General features: G+C 41.5%; 1 protein-coding gene across 3 annotated transcripts in view; it reads right to left on the bottom strand.

Annotated features, from left to right (window-relative positions):
• AFAP1 (actin filament associated protein 1) overlaps positions 1–23,978 on the bottom strand; it is a 243,348-nt gene extending 219,370 nt beyond the window's left edge. For all 3 annotated transcript variants that reach the window (XM_027836596.1, XM_027836598.1, XM_027836599.1), the window contains exon 1: positions 23,903–23,978. The gene's annotated coding sequence lies outside the window, so the exon portion shown is untranslated. The remainder of the gene's footprint in view (positions 1–23,902) is intronic.
• Between the last annotated feature and the right edge of the window lie 899 nt (positions 23,979–24,877).

Below are 24,877 nucleotides of genomic sequence, written 5' to 3'. Positions count from 1 at the left end.
CCCACCACCAACATCATTTCCACCAGCTGCCTCGTTTGACCACCTGGGTCCAAGCAGAAGTAGTCAAATATCTCTCTTCCACAAGAATGATTATAGAGATATAATTAGATAAAAATAGAGAGAGCTATTATAGAGATATAAAGAATAACTTAGACCAGCGGTGTAAAATGTGCTGCCAGAGGCCACCATAAAAGAGATTAAAATGTAATCAAGAAATATATAACAAAATAAGTAAAAATACAATAAAACTAGATAATATTACACTTTAAAACTAAGTCAACATGCTGCCCACAGGGAACCTTATATCAGAATTAGTGGACCCCATTTCTATTTCACTTAACACCACTGCTTTAGGTGATCAGTTTCCTTTCCTGTTTATATTGTTGTCTTCTCAACTAGAATGTAAGTTCTCTGAAGGCCAGGACCAAGTCTTATACTTCTTTGTATCCCCCATGGCACCTAACATGGTACCTTGCACATAACAAGACATAAACTTTCAAAGCAGGAAAGGATTTGAGAGAGAATCTAGTTCATATCCCTCAGGTAGCAGATAAGGAAACTGAGGCTCAGAGATGAAACTATCCACAGCTGGAAGGAAAACCCAGGTCTCTTGACTTTTAATTTAGGGTTCTTCTGTCTTCTTCCACAATAAGATAGTCAAATTCTATAGCTTGCTAGAACTCCCTGACCAGCTCATATTTAGTGACCATTCTCTGGTCCAAAACAATAATCTTTCCACGGGCAATAGTCACCATTACATTGCAACCTTGACCCTCAGAAAGTACAAAAGGCCATATATAACCTCTCACTCCTTTCCTTGAACAGTGTGGAATGTGGTGTGTGCCATAAGACATGGTGGTCATTGTTGGTCGGTCTTGATTAACTTTTGTTCTGCTATAAGTGAAGACTAAGGTAGAAAGGGAAAATATCTGGAAATAATTGAGATTTTAAAAGAAAAGGCATCAATATAAATTTATTTTAAATTGATAAATTTGTATTCAAATATCATGCAAAATAAATACATATTAAATGCAATGGGCAGCTAGATGGCACAGTAGATAATAAACACTAAATTTGAAGTCATGGAGTCCTGAGTTCAAATCCCACCTCAGACACTTACTAGGTGTGTGACTCTGGGCAAGTCACTTACTATCTTTCAGCCTGTTTCATCATCCGTAAAATAACAAAGCCTACTTCACAGCATTGTTGTGAGGATCAAATGAGATAACATGTAGAGTATTTTGCAAACTTACAGCACCATATAAATTCTGACTATTATTATTAGTAATAATAATTGAAAAAATAAACAAAAGTAATACATGAAAGCACAAACCAATAGGTGAAAAGCCCCAATAGAAACTGAGCTGGAAGGAAATTAGGCTAGCAGTAAGAACTCAAACTGTGACCTACACTACCAATACCATACGCCAACAGACTATTCCAATTCAAATCCTTGAGTAACTCATAGGCTAGAAACTATTTTTTTAAAATAATAGTCCATGAAATATTCATGCTTGAGAGGTTTTCCTGAACTAATCTGAAAGGCTTATTTAAACATCCCAATTTATTTCTAAGAACTTCTAATTTCAAGATAATAAACTCCTTTGATTGGCCAAACTTGGTTCTGGAAAATCAATGACAAAATTCATTTCAGTCTTCTCAGCAGAAACATAGGGGACTATGGGCGCACAACATTTCCTACCCAGATTTTGTCAGTCTTGTTTAAATATATATTTTTTGTTACACAAGAGAGAGTTTAACTGGGAGTGGGAGAAGGTTTTATCAATAAATTACTTTGACACACAGAAAAAAATGTTATCAATAAAAACTTGTATGAACATCTTTTGTTCAAAATTCTTCAGTGCTACCCTATTGCATCCAAGTGAAGTTCAAATACTCTTAACTCAAGGCTGAAGACCCCCTCACCTCACCATCTAGCAACATCCTACCTTTCTAGTTTTATCTAGTAAGAACTCCTCCAATAAACAGAAGGTGTCCTCTCTCCCCTTCTTCACACATCATTTAAAGGACGACTCAAATACTACCTCCTCCAGGAAGCCACCAACCATGGTCAATAACAAACTTGCGCAACAGACCGCCCATAGTTTTATTCTGAACCTTTCTAATGCTTGCAACTTATGATACCATGCATTGCCTGTGGGCATCTATCTTAGTCTACTCCTAGACCATAAGCTTGATCAAAGTAAGAATTTTCTTGTCTAAACTTACTAGCAACTAGCAAGCAGTACTCTGCAAACATTCATTCACTCAATTTTCACAAATGAATAAATTCAAGTATTTGAAAAAGACTTTCAAAATATGATCTCTAAATAAGTGCATAGTACACAGTCTTTGTGGGTTCTATTGATAATTTAGTGTGTAATGTTCTTTAACTGGGGACACATCCTTCTCTGGCAGATGAAAGAGGCCAAAGACCTAATAGGCTGTCCCTATATTAAGCTGTTATGATGAACAGTGCAAAAGAGTGGTTGTGTGATTTAAGTATGTGGCATTGCCAAACCTACATCTACCTGTAGCAACAAGCTTCAAAGCATCAGGCCCTCTAGAGACCTACTCTAGGTGGAAGAATCCCACCAGAATCCGTGCCAGGGGACGTGGGCTCTGTCTCAGATTGTCACTAATTTCCTGTTACACCTTGCCCAAGTCACTACCCCCTCTGAGCCTGTGTTGTCCCCTCTGTAATATGAGAGGTTGAACCTAACAGTCACTAAGGCGCCTTCAAACTCTGACATTTTGAGTTCTAAGATCAAGTTACCTTTTCTTAATGAAGGAAAATGTTAGGCCTCTAAAACATATCCTAACCTTTTCATGTTGTTAAAATTGAAGATAATAAAACTTTTTTTAATTTAAAAATGGAAAGTCTCATTTGCATTGGGATAATCAGCTTCAATTGTAACTTCACAGAAATGACCTCTAAGATTGCAGATTTCTGGGTGGCTTTACCAAAAAAAAGTGATGATAAAGCCAAAAGTGTAGAATTTGTAAGGAAAGGAAACCAGCTGGTCTAAAGGAAATTAGTTGGGCTAATCTGAGCTAACACAAGCTATAAAAAGAAGATGCACACAAGTATGAGACCAAAATATCATGATTGGGCACATATGATTTCTGCTAGTAAAAGACACTTTCTAAAAAAGTAACTCATTTTCCTTTTGCAAACAGCTTCAAAAACATTATTCTAAAAACCCACTTCTGTATGTAAATTCTCCTAACTGCAGGGCATGAATTATACCACCTACATCCAGACACGCTATGTTTGCACACCTGGTTCAAATCCCACCTCAGACACTAACTGTGTGACCCTAGTCAAGTTACATAAAGTTTCGGCGCCTTAGTCTCCTCATCTGGAAAATGGATTCAATGGCCTCTCAGGTTCCTTCTAAATCTATAATCCTAAGACCCTTGATGTTTGATGAATTTAACAGCTGAGGGAAAAGGAAGAAGAAGGTGAATGTGCGTTAAGTCGTGTCCAACTCTTTGTGACCCCATTTGGGGTTTTCTTGACAAACATACTAGAATGGCTTGCCATTTCCTTCTCCAGTCCTTTTTACAAATGAGAAACTGAGGCAAACAGAATTAAGTGCCTTGCCCAGGGTCACACAGCCAGTAAATGTTTGAGGCCAGATTTGAACTCAGGAAGATAAGTCTTCCTAACTCCAGGCCCAGCATGCTATCCACTGAGCCAGCTGGACAGCCTTGCAAATAGCTGAAGAGAGCTGGCATGCAACCCTTTAGCCTTCTCAAGGTGTTTAACCTTGTCACATGGCAGGCTTTGGGGCCCCTCACCATCCAGATCACAATGCATGTTGGCAATCCTTGGGAACTGCCAGAGGAGTCTATGGCCCCACTTGGCCAGGCCTTCCTCCTGTTGCACAAATCAGGTAAGCTTAAAATAAAAATCACAACCAGTTCTAGTTAGAACCAGAACTACACCAGGCTGGGCTACTGAAACTCTCCAGCAAGCCTGCTGATGCTGGTCACTAAGAATGCCACCATTCTCATCCTGAGTCGGCCTTCCTGGCTAAATTTTAAAGAACTCCCTTCCCCCAACCCTTCCATTTTGCTGCTGGTTCATGTTCTCTGACCCATCACCCCATCAGCTATGTGACAGCTGTCACAGCAGACCCCTTTGTCTAAAAACCCTATGTAAACCTTGCTCCCCAGAGACAGTGCCAAGGGCATAGCCTGCTGTTCCTCCGGGCCACCAGCCAGCACGATGCCCCATGGGATGGTAAGGGTGAGGAAGGCTACATGTGATTCCAGCCCTGTCTGGATGCTGTTCATCTGTCCATGCCCTCCTGTGCTGCACTTGTATATACCAATAAACCATTCCAACCCACTCTAATGGTGCTGCAAGCCATTCACCAGAACCCTGCCCTCAATTTGCAGGACACCTAAAAAAGTAGTGCCTAGAATTGCACAAAATACTATGATTTCTGGGGGCAGAGTACAGCCGGGCTAGATGCTGTTTGTATAAGAGCAGCCTAATAGTGAATTCTTCATCTGTGTACTTTCCTTGAACAACTGACTTGGATGATCTTAGACACTGTGCTGGCTGAAAACTTTAGACTATATCTGGTAGGTAAAGGAGGAACCATTGAGGGAGGAGGATGAGGATTAAGGTAATGAATTAGGAAAATGAATCTAACAGCTGCAGGGATGGGTTGGAGAGGGATGGACAGGAGGCAGGAAGATGGTGTGGAGGTCAAGTCCAAGTGAGAAACGAGGAGGTAGATCGGGCAATCATGCCATCTCCACTGGAAGAGGGCAGAATTATAAAATTATATAATTATAAAATACATAAAATTATAAAACAGAGGACCTGAATTTATATGACCCTGGGCAGGCCTCAGTTTCCCTTAGGTGACTGGGGATTGACGATAATTAAAATATAAAGATAACTCTCAAATCTCATCCTGGACTGTGGCCTAATCTTTTTGTACATTCTACCTTTTTAGCAGAGAAGGTAACATTAACAGAATCTACTACTTGTTTCAGTTTCTTCCCCTCTTCTTTCCTTGACCACCCAGTGATGGAAATAATAAGTAATAAAATGTCCCAAAGATGACATGCAAAAGGCTCTGGATACTCCACAAACTGGATCATCAAGAAGTGGTCAAGGAGTAAGGGAGAAGAATGTCCCAGTGCTAAATAACAAAATAAATGTTACCTAGCCAACAGGAAGGAGGCAGTTTTTTACATCATCAGATAATCAGTCTAGGGGTAGAACAGACCTCAGAAGACCCCAGAAGACATCAAATCTAATGCTTTCATATGACAGATGAGAAAATTAAGGCTTGAGAAAGTTAAGTGATTTGTCCAAGTTCACATGGGTCACACACAGAGGTGAGATTTGTGCCCAGGTCTTCTGACTCCAGAATCAGATTTCTTTCCATTGTGCTGAAACAAAAACAAACAAACAAAAGAGCGAAAGCTCCATTTCAAAGGTACTTACCTTTCCTTTACCTAATGACCTAGTTGCTTAATTTTTCACATGGAAAGCTTGATGCAAAACTTATTCATTTTTAAGAGTAATGTGTAACAATATATTATAATATTGTAGATCTGGTAAGTATCTAAGTGAGAAATAGGAGGTCCATCAATCCATCATGTCATCTCCATCGAAAGAGAACAAAATTATAAAACTGTGTACAACCTTAAGGCCTTAGAGAAATAGGAATTGTTATTGTTACGGAGTCCTGAAGAGCATCTTATCCAATTCCTTTTCTACTGAGGAGGAAACTAAGACCAATATAGGAAAAGTGACTCTCCCAAGGTCACAGAATGAGTAAAACAAGAATTAGACCATAGACAGTATTTGCTATTTATCTTACATAGACTCTCAGGGTTGAAAAGTTCCTTAAAAGTGATCATGAATCCCCTTCCAGTACCATCCAGGACAAATGGTCACCCAGACTCCTCTTGAAGACTTCCACAAAAAGGAAATTCACCAACTCACAAGGCAAACCATTCTAACTTTCTTGTTCAACACCTTTCATTGTTATTAAGTATCACAGAACTCTAGGATGAAAAGATAAACTGAAAAACTGGATAGATAATATACATGAAATTATTCATTCTTTGATAATACTAGATAATAGAGACATTCTATACCTATATGTAGGTATACTATATAAATATATAAAAATACATATACACATACACATATAGATCTCAAAAGACTACACTCTACGGCATTATTTTTAATATCTCTAACCCACAAGAAAGGCAAGAAAGACCAAACTCACTGGGTGTGTCAGCACCATGGCTAGGGAAAATGGACAGCAACCCTGAACCCAAAGGGTGGATATGGGTTCAAACAGATTTTTTTAAGTAGGAAGAAGTAAGGGCAGGTAGGTGGCACAATGGATAGAGTAAGGGCCTTGGATTCAGGAGGTCCTGGGTTCAAATCCAGACACAGACACTTGATACTTAACTAGCTGTGTGACTCTGGGCAAGTCACTTAACCCCCATTGCCTGGAAAATTTAAAAAAAAAAGGTTAAGTGGGAAGAAATACAGTAAGTTGTCCTTTGGCCAATTTGGTTCATCAGGCTCCATCAAGCCTCCAGGGCGCAGGAAGAGCATGGCAGCATTATGTGGGCTCTTTGGATACTAGGCATGTTTTTGAGAGAACAGTGGTATTGTGTCTGTGGCTTTCTCACCTTTCTTGGTAGTTAGTGGTCAGTTTTCCAGTCCAGGTGAATCTGTGAAAAAGCCATTCTGAGAGAGCTTAGGCAGTAAGCTCCATTAGCCTCTGTGTGAGAAAGATATACCAAACCAACTCAGTGGGGAAGCTTAATTTTAATCAGAAGGAAAGGAAAAAAATAGGGGGCTCACTCTATTGGTCTCTCCTTTTCACTAATCCTCAAAGTTTATAATAACATTGTTCTTTTTTCTTCATTTTTCCATATAATGAATCATAGATCTGACCTTCCTCCATAAATTCATTGGGCTCTTATGACAGGAAAGTCATACCTTTGTCTTGTGGAGATGACGATTTAAATCCAACCCAACTAGTGTCAGAGATGAGTAGAAAAGGGCAGGGTCTAATTTTTTTCAATGGGATGCAAATTTGCTTAGGATAGTACTTGAATCGTAAAATGCTTTTAAAACAAAAACACATTATATACACCAAAACACCCATGGATCTGTGACCTAGTCATTGTGGGCACTCCTTCCAATGCTGTAGATTGAAACATATAAATGTTTGCCTATCCTGAGCAACCTGTGTCCTACTGTAAATTGGGCGATTTACCCAACATTGCTAGGAGCCTTCCTCTTGTTCTCAAATATTTAGAGCAAGGGATAATTGATTGATACAGCATGGATATTCCATGCTATGAATGCTATCTATGAAATCTACGAAATGTACATATAATAGGCATGTGTATGAATATGTATGTGTGAGGACAGGGAGAAGAATAAGACAGGGAGAAGAATAAGAGTGCCAAGAGAAAGAACCCTCAAGGGACAAGGTGAGAGAAGGAGATACGGCGACTACAAGAAAGAGAAAGCCAACAGGGAGGAAGATTGCCAAGGGAAGGAGGTTAACAGAGCAAGGAAAGAGATTGTGTTCAGGTCTGCATGACCTTCTTAGAATTCCAGTAATAAATCAGAGTTGTGCTTATCCCCCCAGGGTAGAGGAACTTTGAGTCACCCACATAGCACCATGGGGTGCAATAGGGACAAGTCTTCTACCATGCATGCCTTTGGATAGAGCAAGTCACAGCAGTCTCTGTGGCAGCTGAAGATTTTAGGATAACAGCCCAGCCTTAACCACAATACAGGAGGAAAAACAAATTTAAGACTTCCAATAGGTATTTTTTAAGTGCTTTGAAAATGAATATTCACCAGCATAGCTTATTAAGCAGCCACTGTGTTTATAGCACCGAACTAGGCACTAAGAAAGCCAAGTGAAAGGGAATAGAGGGGAGGAGATAAATAATGTAGACTTAAATAAAAAGGCTAGTATCTAGAAACCCACATTATATTGGAGGAGGAAAAGACCTGGACCCTGCCTCACATACTTCCTAGATATGTAACCTTGAGTAAGTCACTTAACTTCTCCTTGCCTCAGTTTCCTCACTTGTAAAATGAGGAAAATAATAGCACTTAGCTCACAAGGGTTATTGTGCAGATTAGATGGGATCAGAGGGTCAAAGAATCATAGGTTTGGGTCTAAAATGGAACCGAGAGGTTATCTAGTAAAAACATTTTGATAGATGAGAAAACTAAAGCCCAGAGAGACTTACCCAAAATCACACAGGTAAAATTTTTGGCAAAGCCAAAACTAGAACCTAGGGTTCCTGACTACCAGTCCGGAATTCATTCAACTCTACCAATGGAATTTTTACAGACCTTATCAAGGAGTAGCTTTGGCTGAAATTCAAAGTCCACATTTCCTAAAGCAGTAACACAAGCAGCCTGTTTTCTTGATAAGAATCAGCAAGTTCTTAGATAATAGTAATAGCTCACACATTTAGTTCTATAAACATATCATTTCATGGGAGCCTCATAACAACACTGTAGGATATGGGTAGTGATAAACATGTTTTCTCCATTTTATCGATGAGGATATTGAGCCTCAGAGAGCGGAAGAGACTTTCTCCATGTTAAATACCTCAGAGTGAGCTCACCTAGAATTCGAACACAATCCTCTTGACTTCAAGTCCAAGGAATTAGTTTGTTGGGTGTGACTGATAATAATTATTAACCGTGGGTTGTTAGGGGCAATCCTCAAAGTGACCCTTCTTCTAGCGTGTTCCCCATACCTGCTGCAGATATGTAAGATGAGAAATTCATTTCAGTTCAATTTTCTTTGAACAAGGTTTTGTTTTGGGGAAAATTGTTCATTTGTATAAATTTATTCAGAGATCACATAAAAATTAGTCCCCAAAAGAACTAAGAGAAATCATGTGTTTTAGAACAAGATCATAGACAAATTTAAAGAGATTGTCAATATACCACATTCTTATATGGTGATTTTTTTTTCCTGGAGGGGGAAAAAAGCCTCCTAACAACTTCTGTTTTTTCAAGCTATGCCACAGGGATAGCCACAGGCCTGGCTCTTGGTTCACCTTTTCACAAATGAGAATGATCCTTACATACTGCACAATGGCATCCTTTGTCTTTAAGGATCCAATGTTTGGGGCTAAGTCACCCCAGACCCTCACAAGATAAAGATGAATGCCTAAGAAAAACAGGGGACCATTTCTTATCTCCCTGTTCCAGCAAAACATTTTAAGACAGATGTGATGAATGCCACTAAGCAAATCGTTTTGCCTCATCTGAGAATGAAGACATTGGGAAAAGTGGTCTTAAAGGCCCCTGTCTGGTTCTGACACTCTCTTCTAAGATCCCTTCCAGCCCTGGCACTCTCACCTAAGGTCCTTCCACTCAGACTTTCTAGATTCTAAGGTTCCCTTCTAGTCTGGACATTTTCAGTTTTAAGGTCTCTTCCAATCTAACATTCTAGGCTCTAAGGCACCCCTTCCAGATCTGGTTAAGGTTGGGGTGTCATCCTAAAGGTGACCTTTTAGCTCTAAAATGCCAGTTGTGGATGCCCATGTCTTTTCTCTGCTAATTTAGCATACTGCCCCCAAAACGGAATGCCAGTGTAGCCTTCCACATAAAACTGATCAATTCAGCTCTTCTAAGTGGGATCAATATTATGGGAAGAAGACTTCAAATGTCTTTGGAATCAAGAAAACCTGGTTCAACTACAGACTGGCTATATGAACCAGAGACACTCACAACCTACCAATGCCCCCAGTCAACTCTCCAAGATTGTAGTTGCAGAAGAGTTACTGTTTGGAGATGAGGGTCCACATAGGAGTTCCAAAGGTCAATGAAATCACAAGTCTGGACTTTTTTTTTAAGAATGCCCACCATGGGGGGCAGCTCGGTGGGGCAGTGAATAGAGCACTGGCCCTGAAGTCAGGAGGACCTGAGTTCATATCTGGCCTCAGAGCAAACACTTGACACTTACTAACTAGCTGTGTGATCCTGGGCAAGTCACTTAACCCCAATTGCCTCAAAAAAAAAAAAGAAAAGAAAAGAAAAGAAAAGAAAAGAATGCCCCCATCATATAGGTAAAGGAATCACACTATAGGGAATTTGCTTAGCAGGTGAAAAAAGTGGCAATAAAGAATTTGGAAGAGATGAAACTGACAGATATTCAAACATGGAGTTCAACAGGGCCAGCTCCAACCTATCACAGAGGCCTTTCAATTTGCTTAATTAGGGGAGAAAAAAATCAAAAACAAAAAAAAAACTTTCTAGGAATTAAAAAATATTCAACACAAAAGTGCTATTTGACCACTAATAACATCTGACAAATTTGGATTTGTTCCCTCCTAACTGATTATAGGCAATTTCTGTTTTAAGGAAAAGAAGTTTTAATTCTTCAAAATTCTAAGCAGAACATCATTTCAATCTCATGGTATCTGCTTTTAGCAAGGGAAAAGCAATTAACTTTTAAGTAACATTATCAAATAAAGTTAATAGAAAGCATGTGCAACCATTAAAAGAGCTGCTGACTAGTTGCTTTCTCAACCAAAAGATGCATTCATTTCTTACACTGGTAATTTAGCTAAATATAATAAGTCCATTGGGAAGATGTGGCTTCAGGCTTTAAATGACTTAACACCCTCAAAAAGGTTTGAGAAGGAGTTTTCTCAGCTATAACCCCTTCCAAAAGTAAACTGGTCCACATATAGGGAGTCAGGAATTCTCTGATCCTTTCAATGGTTTGGGATTGCCAACACACACCTCAGCCCCTCCTTTAAGTCCCTGCACAATCTTGCTCCTGACTTTCCACATCACTCCCCTTTCCATTGCCTTCAAGCATTTGCACAGATCATGCCCAGTGCCTCCTATACACTCCCTCCTTATCTTTAGCTGCAGAAATCTCAGTTTTCCTTTTAAGCCCAGCTCAGGTGTTACTTCCTCTTTGCCTGTTCCTTGATTCCTCCATCTGAAAAAGCAAATTTTTTCTTTTCAAGTTTTCCCAGACCTCTTTGGCTAGATCTGTTTTGCCCACATGATTTACCTTGCATTCTACTTAGATCTGGGCACAGGTATTCCCCTCTTCCCCATTAGACTATAAACTGGCAACGAATATGACAGATTTGTCACTGTGCATTTACTGCACACTTTCCTGAATCCTTTTTTTTTTTTTTGCCAGCTCTCTGCTTTTACTAATGTGGTGGTACATCTAGTGAGGAAGCTCCCTCTATTAATGCATATAAGCAACTGTTGCACAATTTCTAGTCTTAGAAAGAATCGTTAGGAGCAATGAGAAGTCCAGCAGCCTGCCCAGGGTCACACAAGCCAGTATGTCTGGCACTTGAACCCCAAGCCTTCCCAAATCCAAAGCCCCATCTCTATCCATTGTGCCTCTCCTGAGGCACCTTGAATGTCATAGAAGTTTAATAAATATTTATCAAAGTGAAATGAATTCCAAGGAGTACCATTCTTATAAAACTTCAAGGATTCAAAGGTCCAAAATTCCCTAGAAGGAGTACATTTCTAACCAAGGTAATATGGCCAATGCTCTTGTTGGCAAAGGTCTTCTAAAAAATAAGATGGTAGCATTACTTTCAGTTGATTGATCCCTGACACAATCCATCATCTCAAAAGGCTTGGCCAGACAACCTGTCTCAAAGAATGGCTTCAAAGTCATTGAAGTTGTCCTGATAGGGGAGCATTCTGTAACTGATTTCTGCTCAGCTGAGCATTCATAACCAGCCACAAATGTCAACTTTAGGATTTTCAATGTCCTTCCTTTAAAAATAAAAGCTTACTAATACCTCATCTTTTCCAATCAATGTAAAGAGAATTGAACTGGGAGTCAGGAGACCTAGGTTTTGTTTCTGACTCCATAGTAGACTAGAATTATTACTTCCCAAACAAGGCATTGGTTTTCCCACCTAAAACAAAGAGTGAGGGGTTTGAGCAAGATAATCTCTAAGGTGCCTTCTGCTCTAACATTCTCTGGCATCCTTCTACAGATCAGTTTTCCCAACTCAGCAAACCTAGATCCAGAAAACAACCTCCTTCCTAGGATGAAGGTATAAAAGATGGTATAGGAATAACTGCTTCTGCCTTAACAAGCTCATTTTGAGGACAGAGAGGGGGAAAACAAACTCACCAGTATTTAGGCAAGGCTAAAGATTCTTGAAAGCAAACTCCCATGCTTCTCTATATGACCCCTTCCTAAGTACTTCGGTCTTACTAAGCTGTACTGTGTTTGAGCACTTAGAATTTTATAGCTACTAAGGTTCTTACCTTCCACACATCAGATTGGAAAAGTTGATCAAAAAAAAAAAAACCAAGAAATCCTAGAGGGAAAAATAGGCAGACTGGAGTTGTAAACTGGTACAGCCATTCTGGAAAGTAATTTGGAACTATACTCCCAAAACTACTAAACTGTGTATACCTTTTGACCCAGCAACAATTCTTCTAAGCCCATACTCTAAGGAGAGCAAGGAAAGGGGACACAATCCTACATGTACAAGAATATCTATATCTATATTTTTTGATGATGGCAAAGAACTACCAATTAATATATAATAAGTGGATGCCCATTAGCTAAGGAATGGATGAATAAATGCATGTAAATGTAATAGAATACTACTGTGCCACAAGAAATGAAGGAAACAGTTTCAGAGAAACCTGGAAAGTACTGTATGAACCAAAACCACCTCGCTGGGCCCCTTTCCCTCACTGATGACTTCCTGCTGGGACTCCATTTTGGAGAGGAGCTTAGACTACTCAACTCCTTTTCTCTCCAAGCTGCTTCTGATTTTCCAGAATTTGATAATATGCCTCAGCTGCCTTTTTATCCTGGAAATTGTCTCAATGCTTGGCGCTTCCTAACCCTGGAAAAGCTATCCACTCCTGCAGCCTTCTCATCCTGGAGCATTAATCCACTTCTACAACCTTCTCATCCTGGAGTATCTATCCACCCTTGTAGCCTTCTCATCCTGGAACATCCTCCATGCCACCCCCTTCTCTCATTGGAGAGTATCTCCCAAGACCTCCATTTTGGGAAGGGGTCCAACTTGACCAATCTTCATTCTTCTGGATCTGTTTCTGACTTTCGTGACTTAGACATCATAAGCCCTGTGCAAGTACCTTTCCTTTCTTCTTTCTTTTCTTCCTTCTTCCCTTCTTTCCCTCCTACCTTCCTTCATTCCTTTCTTCTTTCATTCTTTCCTTCCTTTATTCTCTTTCCTTCCTTTCTTCTTTCTTTCCTTCCTTCCTTCCTTCCTTCCTTCCTTCCTTCCTTCCTTCCTCTCTCCCCTTTTTTGGAACTCCTTAATGTGCTGTCTTCCCTTATTAGACTATAAGGTCCTTGAGGGAAAGAATTGTCTTTCTTTTTGTTTGTATTTGTATCACCAGGATTTACCATAGTGCCTGGAACATAATAAGTGCTTAATAAATGCTTGTTTCCTTGCCTTTATGAAAAAAGTAAAGTAACAGATCCAGAAAAATCATTTATACAATTGAAAAAAACAAATGATTTTGAAAGACTTAAGAATTTTGATCAAAATGATGATTAAACTTGATTGCAGAGGACTGATAATGAAAAATGCTATGGACTAAATATGCGAAACGAGATACAATTTTTAGACATGGTTAATATGGGGATTTGGTTTTCATGACTATGTATTACAAGATTTTTCTTTTCTTTTGTCTTTTTGGGGGTGGGAAGAGAAAATAAATGTTTGTTAATTGAAAAAAAGATTAATTAAGAATATTAGAAGTGGAATAAGCCTTAGAGATAGATGATCTAGTCTAGCCCCTCATTTTGGGGATCAGGAAAGTGGAGAAGGGAAATGAATTGCCCCGTGTCAGGCTCCTAATAAGTGGCAGAGCTGTGATTTTCAACCAGGGTTTTTAACTCCAAGTCCAGTATCCTTTCCACTACATGTTATGTTGCTTCACTGTTCTCCCCTTACCAGAGTATAAGTTTCCTAAGGGGAGTGATGGTTATTTAATACACATTTGTTGAACTCAATTAACTTCAGACACAAGTCAAAGCTCTTTTACTTTCTGGCTCTGTGTAACCTTGGTCAAGTCATTTGCCTTACTGGGGCTTCAGTTTTGCTTTCTAAGATCCCTTCTGATGTAATTATATCTCCTAACCCTGCTGACAGCACACTTGACAGACATCAAATGAAAACAGAAATAGCAGGAAGTCTCATTAGCATAAAGATTCCCCTCAGGTCTATAAATATTTGAAGAGGTTGTTAAATACTAAACTTAGCATGCCAGGTATGTTTTGCTTTGTAAGGATCACTAACAAAAACATTAGGTTTTGGGGAGTTTTCCCCCAACAGAGGCTAAAATGTCCATCAACACTGGCCTATTAAGGGCCATACAGCTCTAAATAGCATTGACTAAAGAACAACTGGATAAAGGACAGGTGGCTTATTAGAGGTACCAGAAAAAATAACTGTTAATTGCAGCCTGACAGTCTGGTTACAGATGGGATTGCAATTCAGGTAGGGCTAATGAAATAACCTCTGGGGTCCTTCTCAAATCTGATATTCTATGGTCCTACTTTTTAAATCACTGAATCTGAGGGGGCAGGACCTCATATCTAGACTCTCTCTTCAGATTCTTTCCTCTCCCAGGATGCCGTGATACTCCAGAGAAACCTCTGCCCTGGGGCTCTGCCTGATTTGTGACTCCTTCCTGCAGAACAAGCCCCCTGTTCGTGCTTCAACTCATTCATGACCGGATTCTCCCTCCAGAGTCCTCCTCACTCGCCACTTTCCCTTATCCTTCCTTTTCCCATTTCCAATCCCCCTTTATGTGTGGTCTTCCCTCATTAGAAGGTAAGCTCCTTAAAGGTAGGGAAAGGGATGTATTCCCCGGGAATAAACAAATTGACTGGCATAGAATAAATGCTTAACAAATGTTCCCTCCATCGATCTATCTTATCTACTTATCTATTTTATGTCTGTACTTATCTAACCCCAGAGGTCATCAGGTCCAACACTATAGTGAACAGGAATCTCCTTCACAGGAATCCAAACAGAGATCTTTAGATCTGCTTGAAAGCCCTCAAGGGACAGGGAGGCCACTCCTACTTTTAGAGATTGCTAATTGTCTGAACAATTTTAACAACATATTCAGAGCTAGAAGGCACCTCAGAAGTCATATGGTCCAACCAACAGCTGAACAAGAAAGAATCATCTCTACAGTGGAGATTTTTCCTTGCAACAAAGTGAAATTTTGGTATGCTGCGACACGTACCACTGTTCTTATTTTTATCTTAGTTGTCCTCACTGTTTGAGCAAAAAGAATTCCCTCAAGTCGAAGCCAGCCAACAGAATCCTGGACACAGAGTCAAATCTCTGGGCCAGGTCACCAAGGAGGTAACATGGTGAAAGAAAGAGTCCTGGGCATGCACCCTCAGTGAGGTCAGAGACAAAGAGAACGGTCCTGTGTATACGAATATAAGAATAAAAGCACTTTTTGTGCTACCAAAAAGCTAAAGTAGAATGGATGGCCATATCCTACTGGGCAAACTGAAGGACGTGAACGTAACAGAATATTCCGGCACCATAAGAAAGGATGAATATGAAGATTTTTTTTTCAATTTGAGAAGACATAACAACTGACATAGAATCAAGTAATACCAGGAGAATAATTTATACAATGACTAGAATGATATAAACAGCATCGAAAGATAGTGGGAACTCTGATCAATTCAGTGACCAGTTGTGAGATCAGATGGTAAAACAGACCTCCCACTTTTCATCAGAGAAGTTGGGGGAGGGGGAACACTCTCACTGGGGTGGGGGGCTCATGGGGCAGAATACATTATCAGACATGGTTAACGTCTGATTTGTTTTCCTTAAATGTATATCTTTTTGTTGCAAGGAAGGGTTTGGGGTACAAGAGGGAATGACTGAAATGATAGCAATATAAAAAGGGGTACTTCTATTAAAAAGAAAAGAGTTCTAATTTTTTGGGGGAAAAAAATTTTCAATTTAAATCCTGGCTCTGTCTCTTACTGCCTATGTGGCCTTGGGCGTTCCCGTCCCCTTTTTCAGCCTCTATCTCCTTCTCTGAAAAATGAGAGAACTGGACAATATAGCTTTGAGATCCCTTTGAACTCTAGACCTGTGACCTTATGATCTTCAATCACCTTTAAAATACGATGATCCTAACATTAAGTCAGGGAATAATGAAGTACCAGAATGAATTAATTTTACTCTCAATTTTCTGCCCTAGACACAATCTGGACAATTGTAAAACATTCTTCCCTTCAGTGTGAAAGAAATATCAAATAGACAAGGTCAGAGATCTACAAAGCGCCTTCTCCCACTAAAATCCCCTTCCATGAGGCCCTATCTCCACACTTACTTTTCAAACACTGGTGCAGCTGAGAAGCCAAAGGAACTGTTTCTCCCCAACAGTGAAGGATTCTCTCCCAGAGCCACTTCAATGGACAATTTTATAAAACCATAATGGTACCTTTACATATCCAACTGGATTTCCAACATGTAATACAGTTCCCTATACAACACAATCCACCCCTGTGAGAATCTCAGAAATGTACAGACAGCTATTGGCAAAGCTCTCTCTCTAAGATTTATGAAACATGGTTATAGTGGTATGGTAGAAAAAAGCACCTGGCTTCCACTCAAAAGACAGAGCAGTATATTAGAAAGAACACTAGATTTGGAGCCAGAAGACCTAGAACAAATCCCAATTCTGCTTACTACCTGTGTGACTTTCCTGTCTTTGACATCCTTTTTTATCTCCAGTGCTTAGCACCGTGCCTGGCACATAGAAAGAACTTAATAAATGCTTGTTGACTGAAGTGGTCTTTTAAACAAAGGGATTCGATTTTACATGATCTTGTAGGTCCTTTCCAGCTCCAACATTCATGATCTGTGATCTAACCCATAGGGATTTAAGTCAAAATCAAAATTCAGAAGCATTATTCATTATTATGCACCTGAATTGAGGGCTTTTCCCTCATGAATTTTAATCCTTGTTGCTGCTAAAAATAGTTAACAATAACAGAAAAAAAGTCAAAACTCTTTCTATGCACAGTATGGTTGGCTTTAAGAAAATTCATACCATGCAGTGATAGCCCTTCCCCTCCCCAAAAGACATTTCACAATAATATCATTTATACATTATGATTCAATCACACTATAATGTCCCAAAGCCTGTTGTATAACATCATTCTCCAAATTGCCTGGCAGTGAAAATGTGATGGCTGGTCTGAGCTAGCCTTTGGGTTCTCAGGGTATTCAGTCCCCTGAAAATTGGTCACCTTACTGAGTCTAGCTTGCTTACTGCAGGTGCATAAATTTTATTCCGATGAAGCTAACAGTACCATGTAATAACTTTCCCCCAAACTGATATGCTTCTAAAGTAAAAGGAGTATGCTTCTAATATGTATATATCTATATATATATATACACATATATATATATACATATATAATTAGGCTACAGAATAGAAAAACTGAAGAGGGGAAAGCGAAGTAAAGAGAACTCTTCTAGTACAAATAAGTATTCCTCATTACAAATTATCTGGTTTACATACATTTCATTTGCATCCAATCAGAAACACACCCACTATAAACATGGCACCCTCAAAAAGCACTTCCCAAAATTCCATCTGCTTGCAAAATTCTCAAAGTGGTGTATTTTAGAACTTGGGACATGATCAAGTTCATCATTGGCAGTCCTCAAGTGACCCTAGGGAGACCCATGGAACACTTTTGACCAAGAGGTCTGGACCAAAATCCTACTTGGAGAAAACACTGCCTCATCTGATACAGCACAGCCTTGCTTGGCAAAACTCATACTGGGTAAACAATAGGACTTCCTATGATCCCAAAGGAAATTATCTGTCCTTTACTCTAGGATATAGACCAAGACCTCACCCATGTAAGATTAATCACTACTCATTAGAAAGAGACAAGAAGTTGGAAGAATGTCAACTAAGGGCCTAAACCTGAAGTTCCAAGATCTAATTTATAATCAGAAAATTTTAGAATATGAAACAGATTTCCAGATCAACTAGTTCAACCTTTCCAAATTGATTTTAGAAACCTAAGTTCTAGTCCTTACTTTACTAAAAACTGTGATCTCTGAGATCCTTTCTCACTATTAAATTTCACATTTCCAAATGCTGAATATGAATTCCCCTGGCCCTTAACATAGAATGCACTCCCTTTCTTCTGATGATCTAACACTAAATGTTGTTGTTCAGTCATGTCCAACTCTTCGTGACCCCATGGACCATAGTATGCCACTACTGTCTACGGGGTTTTCTTGGCAAGGATACTGTGACGGTTTGCCATTTTCTTCTCCAGTGGATTAAGGCAAACAGAAGCTAAGTGACTTGCCCAGGGTCATACAGCTAATAAGATTCTTGAGACTGGATTTGACCTTAGGTCTTCCTGACTCCAGGTCCAGTGCTTTATCCACTGAGTCACCAGCTTCCTCCAAGACTAAATAAAAGGTTATCTTAGAGAAGTGCCCCAGGGTAATACCCTTGACTCCGATCAACAAGCATGTATTAGGCACCTACTATATGCCAGGGACTATGCTAGGCCCTGTGAATAGAAAAGAAAAAAAAATGAAATAGTCCCTACCCTCAAAGAGTTTCTGTTCTCTCAAAGGAAGCAACATGTACATAGTATACATAAATACAAAATAAATATAAGGTTACAGAGGGAGGAGAATCAGGAAAGGCTTCATGTAAAAAGTGACACAATTCTAGGCTGTTACCCATTTTATATCAAGTACATGGATAAAAGTTTGGACTGCATGCTTTTCAAATTTTCATTTAACACAGAGGTAGATGGGCTGACAGAATCAGGATCCAAAAAATTCTTGCCAGGCTAGAACACTGACCTAAGTAGAGTCAATAAGATAAAATTTAACAGATATAAGATAGAAAGTCTTACACTTAGTTTTTTGGTTTTTGGTTTTCAATAATTCAATTTATCTGAAAAATGTCTAGGGGTTCTAGAGGCCTGCAACCTCAATACAAATCCAGAGTATTCTACTGCAGCCAAATAAACTAATTCAATCAAAGGGTGCATATTAAGAGAGGAATAGATTTTGGTCCTAAAGAAGTGACAGTGCCTTTGTACTCCCCCTTTGAGCAGACAGACCCATGATTACAGTATTGTGTCACATTCTAAGTGCCCCATTTTAGGAAGGACATTGATAATCTGGAGAGAGACTAAAGGAAGGCGACTATAACGCTGAAGAGTCTCAATGTCAAACCATAATGAAGATGAACGTGGGATGTTTATTCCAGTGAGAAAAAAACTGAGGAGACATGAGAGCTGTCTTCAAGTAGTTAAGGATAATCATAAGCAACAAGGGTTCGACTTCTTACGGCTGGTCTCACAGCGCAGAAATTACAGAAAAACAAATTTTAGCTTGATGTAAAGATAAAATTTGCTAATTAGAGTTATCCCAAAGGGTAATAGACAGCCTCTGTTGGAAATGGGTTCCCCTTCAGTGAAGGTCTTCCCCGCTCCCCACCCCTAACCTCCACAAAAAAAAAAAAAGGCTGGATGACCACTGCTCAGACCTTGTAGGGGAAATTCCTTTTCAGGATTGAATTAGGTGCTTCTGAAATTCTGTGATTAAGACTCCTTCCTTCCTTTTGGAACCAGTTCAAGATATTTCTTTTCTTAGGAGGTAGGGTATTTTAGCGGAAAGAACCCTAGCTTTGAACTTAAAGACATGGATTTTAAACCTGGTTCTGCTACCTATGTGGCCCTGACCAAGTCATTTCCCTTCTCTGGGATCCAGTTTCCTCCTTTGAAAAATGTGGGGGTTATATCTATAAGGGATGATATATGAAAATCATCACAGAAAAATGCTCATATTTCACAGAGAAGAGATGGAGGATCAGGAAAGGAAAATGACTTTCCTAAGGTCACATAAGTAGTATAGTGAGTGGCAAATGTAAGATTTGAAATCAGGTCCTGTGGCCCAAAATGCTATGATTTCTCCGCTATGACCAGGCTGCCTAGGCTGTGTCTAATGCTATAGATGTGCCATTATAGCTCTTAATTTCATAATTGTATAAATTATATCTTCCCTGATTAGCCCCTCCAAATATTCCTTTATTCTTAGTCTCTGCTCACAGCTTATAGACACACTTTATGCAGTCTAGAATTTCTTCATGTGGTTTTTATAACTGATTCAGTTAGTGAAATCCATCCATTGTCTTCTCCCCCCCCCCCCAATTAGCATTCCTTTCATGTAAGGACCCTGTTTTCCATTTCCTTTGTTCTCCCTCCTCTCACCTCTCCCTCCTTCAAACCTCCCAGCACCTAGTCTAGGGCTGTACACACAGTTAATAACTGTTCCTTGAGTAAGTCCTGATATTAAAATGACTTTCCAATTTAGGAAAGTATTTGGGAACATTAAGATAATCAGTTACAGCAAGTTGCTAACTTGGGAGAAAGAGGAAAAACAAGTTCCCCGTCAAAATAGGATTGTTTCCAAGCAAATTAATGCTCTCTTTCATGGACACAGTGTCTTTCATGTGCTTCATAAATGATTGTTAGGTACTTCTCTCCTTTCGTTGGAGAGGAAAGGATTTGAGGGATAGAATGTTGCAAACACCATCAGAATCAGTCTTTTATGAATTTTGCTTACAGTTTTTCATTGGTACAAGGAAAAGAATTCATTGGGAGTATATATAGAAATTACTGTGATATAAAAACAAAAGGCATCAATAAAAACTTTAAAAAAAATAAAATGACTGTCAACTACCTATTTCCAGTTTGAACCTCTTGCTGGAATTTCCCTATTTCTAACTGCCTACTAGCTCTATCCAACTGGCCCTCTTGCCAGAACCTCAAACTCACCATGTCCAAAAGAAGAACTCATCCCCTTGCCCCTAAACTAACTTCCCTCATTTCTGTTACTGAAATCTCCATTCTCCCCGTCTCCTACATTTTGAAACCTGAATCCATCTTTGAGTCTCCCTTGCCCCCTCCCCACACTGTCACCAAATCCTACAAATTCCACCCAGAAAATATCTCACATCTGTTCCTCTATTGGTCTCCAGAACCACCCTGCTAGTCCAAAACCTCACTAATTATTGGGTGGAAAAGTCCAAGTGATATGCTGCCTCTACCCTCTCTTTTTCAGTCCAGTCCCACCTACTACACTACCAGATCAGTGTTCCTAAAGCACAGATCTGACATGACTTCACTGATCAGACATTCACTGGCTTGCCACAGCCCACCAAATAAAAGTCCAAATTCCTTAGCCTGACATTCACACACTACAATTTGACTTCAACGTACCTTTCCAGCCTTCTTGTTCACAATTCCAATTCAGGGGGAAGGAGTACGGTGTAAGGATAGAGAGCTGTTCCCTGAATCAGGGAGACCTGGGTTTAACTCCAGCCTCTGACAGAAAACTAGAAGTGTGACCCTTGGCAAATTACTTAACCTCTCCATTTCCAGGGGCAACGCTCAAGACTCCAAACTGCATCTGCATTCCTTACCTAGAGGTGCTAGGTCTGCATACATACAGGTCTGCAAAAATACTCACATAACCGATGGTCCAATCAAACTAGTCTTCTTCACCCCTACAAATTCGGTAGACACGTTGCCACCTCCCTAAACTTGCTCTCATTTTCTATAGTAAGTAGACTCTGCTCTCTCCCTCATCCACAACTCCCCACCTAATTAACAACCTCTAAAGGAGATCATAAAGCCCATCTCCTCAACAAAACCTTCTCGATTTTCCATTTCCTTTAGAAAGGAAAAGTGTCTGGCATCTTATCTCTGAACATTCTTCACAACCTGCAGCTCCAATCCTCCCTGCTTGGGTAAGATTGCAAGCTTCCAGAAGGCAGGAAATGAGCCTTATCTTTATAGCTCCCACAACATCTGGAAGAAGAATATTAGGCACTTAATAAATGCCAATTTCCCTTCCACCCAGCACTCATCCCCAATCTTTGTCCAATAAAATCTTACCCTCTCTTTCAAGGCCCACCAAAAAAAAAAAAATCGACCTCCTTTCCCCAAAACTTTCCAAGATTGTCCCCCAGCTATTACAAATGCTCTCTCGTCTGAATCTCTATAGTATTCTACCCATCCCAATCTGGTTTATAATCCAACGATTCCCAGACTTTTCTCCCTTACAAGACTGTAAACACCCAGATAGCACAAACCCTGTCTGTTAGAGAAAGAAGTGTGGAGATCACCCAATACAAAGCCATGTTAAACACGAAGAAACCGAGTCGCTGAGAAGGAAAGTAACTCGCCCAGTCATAAAGTATTAAGTGGCAGAGCGCAAATTCAAACGCAAGCTTTCTGACTCATCTTTCCATCCCCTGTCCCACTCCCAACTCCAACCCCTACCTCCCACAGGGTTTAGCAGTGCCTTTGGCATGTTCAATTATTTATTATTAATTAGTAGTATTGTTTATTGATTGAATGAATGAGTCCTGATAAACTGTCAGTTCCTCAAAGGACTCAGATGTGTACAAACTGGGCAGCCTGTCAGGTGCCATTAGGTTTTCCTGCCAAACCCTCCGAGTTCAGTAAACTCAGTTTGCAACGCTCCAGCTGCCTTAGACTTAAGGGTCAAACAAATATAATACACACTTTCCAAAAGACGGACTGTTAGAGAAAGTTTCAGCCCCAGTAAGGGTGTGTGTGTGTGGGGGGGCAGACATGGCTTTCAAAATTAAAAGTGGATGTGGGTGGGAGCGGGTTCTCCCCCCCCCTTTTAAATCTAACGGAAGAAATCAAAATACGTCGGAGCAAAGGAGCTCTAGCCCTACCAATAGCGCTCGGCTCTCCAGTCCTAACCTCGGCATTAAACAGGAAATGTACGAATCCAGGGGGCTGTCTTCGGGAGCAGAGCGTGGAGGAACGGTGCTGGTCCGCTAGCTGCCTTCGCCCTGCCCGCCGGCTCTCAGTTCAGAGCCCAGTAAAGGAACAAGAAAACCTTTGAGTTCAAACCCCTAGCGCTACAGAGGAATAAACTGAGGTTCGTGGTGGGGGGAGGGGGGAGAACTTGCTCAAGATCGAGGACTAATGAATGGTACACAGACTCACTGGAACCCAGGTCTCCGGCTTCCCAGGCTGGCGCTCGCTCTCCGTGGTAGGGACCACGGTCAAAGCACGGATGGACAGAAGACAAGCGGCCTTTACTGAGCGAGGTCCAACCCCCCTTCCCAGGGCCGACGGATCTGCGAAGTCCACCCTCCCCGCCCCCAACACACACACACACACACGTTGACATACACACACACACACGCATGCATACGCTCCACCAGGCAGGAGGGCAGAAACTACCCATTCGCTGCTTGACGGATACTCATGTCATCGTCCCAGTTTTTTCCATGTGCTGCTTCGGGACAAGGGAGGGGGCCGGGAGATGCCGGGGCGGGAGGCGGCGGTGGAGAGAGAAAGAAAGGGACCTTTTTAACCGCCCCCCCTCCCCGCCTTTGTGTTCCTGCTGTCCGGTCTACCGGGAACTTCTAGTTAATGACACTTTGCTGGAGGCCCTAAGGCAAACCCGGGCTCTCAGGAACAAGTTCCTTTTTCCCTTCTTTTCTGGCTATTAAAAAAAAAAAAAAGGCAACCCCGGCTCTCTCTGGAGCCAGCTCCCCAGCCCGCGCGCCCCGGAGCGCGCGCGCACGGCAGTACAACACACACGCACACGCACCCACATCCACATCCACACACCCTGTCCCAGCTAAGGCAAGCTGCTCGAGTCTGAGCAGCGGGGTGTTTCCCAGCGGGAGCCTCAGGGACAGGGGCCAGAGGCGAGCCCGGTGGAGCGAGCCCACCGGACCGGGAGGGGCAGGCTGAGCTGGGCAGGAGAGGGAGCCCTGAGCGCTTACCTCAGCAGCTCCGCGTCCTTCCCGCAGGTAGCGAGCGGAGCCTCGGCGATCCCGATTTCCTAGGACCCAGCCGCCGCAACAATGGGGAGGAGGGAAGGGGAGGGGAGGGGGCGGGGGCGCCGGGAGCCGCTGGGCTGGCCGGGCCTCAGAAGAGGAGGAGAGAGAATGGAGGAGGAGGAGCTGCCGGCTTCTGGGGAGGGAGGGGTTGGGGGTGTGGGAGATGTTGGTGAGAGGGACAGGAGTAAAAGGGGAGGACAGAAAGAAAGAGTACAGGGAGGTGGGAGAAGGAGGGGAAAGGAGGTGGGGGCAAGTAAGAGAGGAGAGGAAGGGATGGGGGAGGGGAAAAGTGAAGAAGGGGAAGGGTGGGAGAGAGAAGAGGAGAAAGAGGAGGGGAAGGAGGAAGGGGGCGGAAAGGAAAAAAGAGGAGGAGAAAAAGGAAAGGGGGAAGAGGGAGGGAAAGGAGAGGAAAAGGAAATCTGCGCAGGCGCGTCCTCCTCGCAGCTTTCTCTCTTACGGGGCCCCCCAGCTCCAGCCCCAGAATGGACTATTTGCGGCGATGCGGGTCCGGCCGAACAAGGACCGCCCAGCAGACCAGTGGGACCCTCGACGGTGGGCACTACTTAGGAGAAGTCGAGGAGGGGCCAGAGGGGAACAAAGGAAGGATGTCCTGGGGTGGAGGGTGAGGGGACAGGTTACCCCACCCCCAACACACACACATACATACACACTACCTCAACTTCCAGGGGGCAGCCAACCAACTGTTCGGCCGCCCAGCCCACAGAACCCCAGGAAAAGCTTCTAGCCTCTTAGTTCTCCAGCTGTGCCCCAGGGGCAAAAGTCGGCAGAAGAGCCCTAGGAGAAACTGGGAGCTCACAGTGATGGCCCTGGCTGCAATGAACTGAAAGCTGCCTGCCGGCTCCTGGGTTCTAGCAAGAGGGTCGTGTTTCTCAGAATCATGGAAATTTTTAGACATCA

The sequence above is a fragment of the Vombatus ursinus genome, unplaced genomic scaffold, assembly GCF_900497805.2.
Source record: "Vombatus ursinus unplaced genomic scaffold, bare-nosed wombat genome assembly UNPS02014818.1, whole genome shotgun sequence".
Classification (NCBI taxonomy): Eukaryota; Metazoa; Chordata; class Mammalia; order Diprotodontia; family Vombatidae; genus Vombatus; species Vombatus ursinus.
This window is presented reverse-complemented; position numbering and strand designations above follow the sequence as displayed.